Here is a 5,900-nt window from a genome sequence, read left to right on the forward strand (position 1 = left end):
GGTTGGAGAGGTTGCTGTGGAAGATGGTGTATGTTGACTCAGCGAGCACCTGTATCTTCTCTACTAAAGTAGTGCTGGAATAGCCTTGTGGTTAAAGTGTTCATCACCCCCGAAGACCCAGGTTCGATTCCCCTCATGGGTATATGTGAAGCCCATTTCTGGGCCCCTTTTCACAAAGCTCTCGTAAGCCTAAGATCTCGTAACTTTCCTCGTAGTAATCCTACCTCCTATACTGTACGACTTACGATAGTCGTAGTTCTACGAGAGCTTTGTGAAATGGGGCCCAGGTCTGTGGAATATTGCTTATAGCAGCATAAAACTAAACTCACTCATTCACACATTCGCTGTACTAGACAGATGTGAACATGTTCTTGCAGAGTGCTTCAACTGGGAAAGAAACCATCACTTTACTAGAACATTTTATAGGAAACCAATGAAAGAATCAAAACACCCTGTTTTATAGATTAGCAGATTAGTGTCTGCTTGGAGAAGTAGGTCGAGGCTTGTCTTCCAAAAGATGGTACTTGTTTCCCTGGCTGGAGCTTTGCTTTAAAGGAATGAAACAAGGACTATTCAACTTGGAGTTACGTTGAATCTAGGTTGGGCTGGTCTGAAAAGCCAGTATCAGTTCCCACTAGTGCATCACACACACACACACACACAAGCATACAAGCACACACACTCTATATAGGTACAGTATTCCCACTCTATATAGGTACAGTATTCCTAACAATCCTTAAGAAAAAAAAAAAGGACTGCAAGGAGTTAATGATGAGAAACAGCAAGGAATTTTAACATGCCTGTGGCTGCCATGGCACTATCCAATGTTTCACTGGTAGCTCCTCTTAAACAGCTGATGGCATGTGTCACATTCATTTAGACCCTTGCAACACATTAGTGTTTACACAGGTCCATATAAGCTATTGACCTGTTGACTGTGCAATTCTTGCCTTTATGTGCATAGTTTATAGATCATATCCTCTAGGAAGTAACAAGACAAGTCTACTTAAGCCTCCATTAACCCCAACACTGTGAGGATCATGTTTCTGTTAACCTTCCTCTATTAGGGCACATTGTATTGTTTGGGTGTTTTTTTTATTTTTGTTCGGTTGTTTTTTTTTGGGGGGGGTGTTTTTGTTTTGTTTTTTTTTGTTTTTTTCTCCCCCGCCACAACGCGGAACGGGTGACTATGTATTCAGCAGTGTCTGTCCGTAGGTACGTTCGTACATCCCGATTCTTGTTAACGCGATATCTCATGAACTGTTGTACCCAATGTCTTCAAATTTGGTGACAGCCTACATTGGGGGATTACCCAGACACAAGTCGATTTGGGTGACCTTGACTATTCGTCAAGGTCACCACGACACTTTGACTGCTGTTCAAACTTATTTAAACGCGATATCTCATGAACTGTTGTACCCAATGTTTTCAGTTATGTTGACAGCTTACATTGGGTGATTATGCAGACACCAGTCATTTCAGGCATCTTGTGTGTGACCAAAAATAAAAAAGTAGTATATAGATATTCCATTCTTTAGGGGCCGGGGACACTGCCATATCAGTGGCAAACACTTGGGTTTTTTTGGTTTTGTTTTGTTTTGTTGTGTTTTTGGGGGTTTTTTTTGTGTTTTTGGGGGTGTTTCGGGGTTTGTTTTTTGTCGGGGTTTTTTTGGAGGGGAGTTAGGATGTATTGGATGATTTAATCCTTATGGGTGAAGAATGCTGGTACAGGTAAATGTTTGATCCTTTGCCCCATTTCAACGACTCCGACTATTGGGTTCGAAGGTGTCAGTGAACGATGTGGAGTTGTGGTTGCCCAGATGTGCCTCCACGTTGACCGACTTCTGTGAATGAGCGAGCAAAGAACAACTACTGGAGCGTGACGACCATTTAATTCAGCTGGATGCGACAAGGCATGCTGTGTCTTACACAATCTAACAGTCGACGTGTTGTTAGTCGTCGTTTTGAAGCGAACAGGGAAGCTGGGGTGGACTGTTTGATAGTCAAATCACGTTTGATGAAGACCGGATTAACGTGATGTTAGTCGAAGGCAGTGTATAAAATATAGCTCGTCCCACCGTCCTTGACGGTCTATTTTTGTGAATGACGGTCTTAAATAAGTAAAGGTCGTCCTTTTGTCGGGGAAATATTTGTAAAACATAAACTTAACTTGGTTTGAACTTTGTCTTCGCAATCATGCTCTTTCTCGTTCTCGTGTCACATTTGATGAGTTTTCATCGTTTTAGTTTTTGGGACTGGATGTGTTTGTTCAGGACTGGTTATTTTTGGGGACAGAAGTCCTTGGACAGGCCACATTTCACAACTATTTTATACACTGGTCTGAGGGTCCTACCTCATTTGGCATGTACCCCAGGTTTCAGTCAGTTGAGTTTAGTCTGATCAGGTACAATAGGATTATATATTGTTATATTTTCCACTTGTATACACATGTATATTGAACTAATGAACTGTTTCTTCACCAAAAGGACGTAAATTTGTAACCTCTCACCTCAGCTTCCTACGAACCCTGATTGTTATTTCAATTTACATATTTTTATTAAATTGGGCATATCTTATGAGAAATATCTGATTTGAACTCAAACATGGATGGTTTGTCATATACAATTTTCTTCTCAGAGAGGTATATCCTAAGTCCAGTTTCAACATCACCCCTGTTGTAAGAACACGATTAGGTGATTCTATCAAAAGTGACTATGTTGACAGATGCTTTCATCACAAGAAAATTATTATTTGTTTTAGCATAATTATTGTAACCTATGATATGGACGTTTATAAGATTACCATGACAAAGTTAATGCTCGTGCCACGTCTGCATGTTAATCTACATATGTTACAATGTTCATTCATTTTTCTGCCATTAAGGCCAGAGTGAGTGAGTGAGTTTGGTTTTACGCCTCACTCAGCAATATTCCAGCTAATTGGCGGCGGACCAGACAATCCAGTGATCAACAGCATGAGCATCGATCTGCGCAACTGGGAACCGATGACATGTGTCAACCAAGCCAGCGAGCCTGACCACCCGATCCCGTTAGTCGCCTCTTATGACAAGCATGGGTTACTGAAGGCTCATTCTAACCCGGACCTTTACGGATCATTAAGGCCAGAGATGGCGAATTAGTGGTAAACATAACCCCGGTATGTCCTTTAAGCAACTGGCGGGAAATGAATGTCCACTACACAGTTGTCAGTCGTTTGGTCAGAAAATACAGGGATACCAATGAGGCGAAGGACGACCTAAGGTATGGTGACGTCAGATGATGAAGACAGGGCACTGTCATTAAATCTCATTCGACGACAACCATTCGCCACAAGCACTGTTATGAAGCACCACTGGTTACCATTTCTGCGAGAACAGTCCGAAATCACCTAAGGAGAGCCGGGCACAACTCTAGAAGGGTCAGGGCGGTGGGGTAGCCTAATGGTTAAAGCGTTGGCTCGTCACGCCGAAGACCCGGGTTCGAATCCCCACATGAGTACAATGTGTGAAGCCCATTTCTGGTGTCCCCCGCCGTGATGTTGCTGGAATATTGCTAAAAGCGGCGTAAAACCAAACTCAGTCAGTCAGTCTAGAAAGGTCATCGAACGTCCTCTACTGAGCGATCATCACCACCGTGGTGTGTACCACGGCAGCGCTGGAATGTGAGGATTTTGCGAAGTGTACATTGGTCTGGTGAAAGACGATTCCTTCTGCATGTAAGTAATGAGAGTTTGGAGGCAGAGAAATACAGTATTTGCTGCAATAACGTTAACATTCAACCAAATGTTGCATTTGGTGGAGGTTCCGACATGGTGTGGGGATGTGGAGGCAGAGAAATACAGTATTTGCTGCAATAACGTTAACATTCAACCAAATGTTGCATTTGGTGGAAGTTCCGCCATGGTGTGGGGATGTTGAGGCAGAGAAATACAGTATTTGCTGCAATAAAATTAACATTCAACCAAATGTTTCCTTTGGTGGAGGTTCCGACATGGTGTGGGGGTTTGGAGGCAGAGAAATACAGTATTTGCTGCAATAACGTTAACATTCAACCAAATGTTGCCTTTGGTGGAGGTTCCGCCATGGTGTGGTGATGTGGAGGCAGAGAAATACAGTATTTGCTGCAATAACGTTAACATTCAACCAAATGTTGCCTTTGTTGGAGATTCCGCCATGGTGTGGGGATGTGGAGGCAGAGAAATACAGTATTTGCTGCAATAACGTTAACATTCAACCAAATGTTGCCTTTGTTGGAGGTTCCGCCATGGTGTGGGGATGTGGAGGCAGAGAAATACAGTATTTGCTGCAATAACGTTAACATTCAACCAAATGTTTCCCTTGTTGAGGGTTCCGCCATGGTGTGGGGATGTGGAGGCAGAGAAATACAGTATTTGCTGCAATAACGTTAACATTCAACCAAATGTTGCCTTTGTTGGAGGTTCCGCCATGGTGTGGGGATGTGGAGGCAGAGAAATACAGTATTTGCTGCAATAACGTTAACATTCAACCAAATGTTGCCTTTGGTGGAGGTTCCGCCATGGTGTGGGGATGTGGAGGCAGAGAAATACAGTATTTGCTGCAATAACGTTAACATTCAACCAAATGTTGCCTTTGGTGGAGGTTCCGCCATGGTGTGGGGATGTGTCTCTCACCGTCATGTGTAACCTTGACTTGGTGACAATACTGGGAATTTGACAGGTGATCAGTATATCCAGGAAGTGAATCCAGTAACTCTTGTTGACCCTGTTTTGATAGACATCCTCTCGCTACAAGATGAGACTTGCATGCATGGCAACGGAATGCCACGTTGTTCACGTGCAATGACAGCTTTCATTCAGCAAAATGCCCCCTGTGACTCCAGTCCTGAACCCCCATGAGCAAGACTCACTCACTCACTCACTCACTCTGCGACGGACACGACTATTGACAGGGGGTATGCGACGCAGGGTACATTCAGTTATCCACGCTCACAAATAAACGTTCTGGTCTTATGAAATGCACGCCGTGATGCCCGATCCCCACTATAGCTACAACCCTGTAACACGTATCATTTATGGCTCAAACAGATGATTTGTGCGATATCCATCATAAACAGGCAGACAGACAATACTTTATTACCTTCAAAGGAATTCGTTTTGGATCACAGAGCTTGGCAAAAATACAAATGAATAACAACGTAAAATATAAAATTATTAAAAACAAAAAGAGATAAACATGTGCTTAAAAATAATTAAATGAATAAGATGATAACTGGACATACTTTAAGGTACAAACGACGTTCGAGCTCGTTTAGTCTTGGTGATTGGCACTGTGTAGCGGCGGCCAGAAGGTAAAAGCTTGTAATCTTGTTTTAAAAAATGTGTTGTGTCATTAAAACGTTGAAGGAAACTGCCCTTGTTGTGTTTTCTTCTACTCAAGACTAGCTCTGACAGAACAACAATCACCTGTGCGTGGACACCCCCGATGTTAGCTGAATCATACATGTTTGTAAACATTACTGGGCGCTTAACTTCTTTTACAAAACTATCTTTGTAGGCTATCTTTCTTGTACAAAGCTATCTTGAGATCGTAAGTCCCATAGCTTAACATTGACTTACGACTGGGACCCGTGAACATCCGGGTTACAATTGGTTTTCAGTAACCCATGCTTGTTGTAAGAGGCGACTAACGGGATCGGGTGGCCAGGCACGCTGACTTGGTTGACAGATATCATCGGTTCCCAATTGCGTAGATCGATGCTCATGATGTTGATCGCTGGATTGTCTGGTCCAGACTCGATTATTTACAGACCACCGCCATAAAGCTGGAATATTGCTGAGTGGGGCGTAAAACTCACTCACTTACGACTGGCGTAGAGCTAAAGCTGCTTTGTACAACGGCACCCTTGTGTATATATAGGTTT

The sequence above is a fragment of the Haliotis rubra genome, unplaced genomic scaffold (assembly GCF_003918875.1).
Source record: "Haliotis rubra isolate DU_JTF1 unplaced genomic scaffold, ASM391887v1 Scf106, whole genome shotgun sequence".
Classification (NCBI taxonomy): Eukaryota; Metazoa; Mollusca; class Gastropoda; order Lepetellida; family Haliotidae; genus Haliotis; species Haliotis rubra.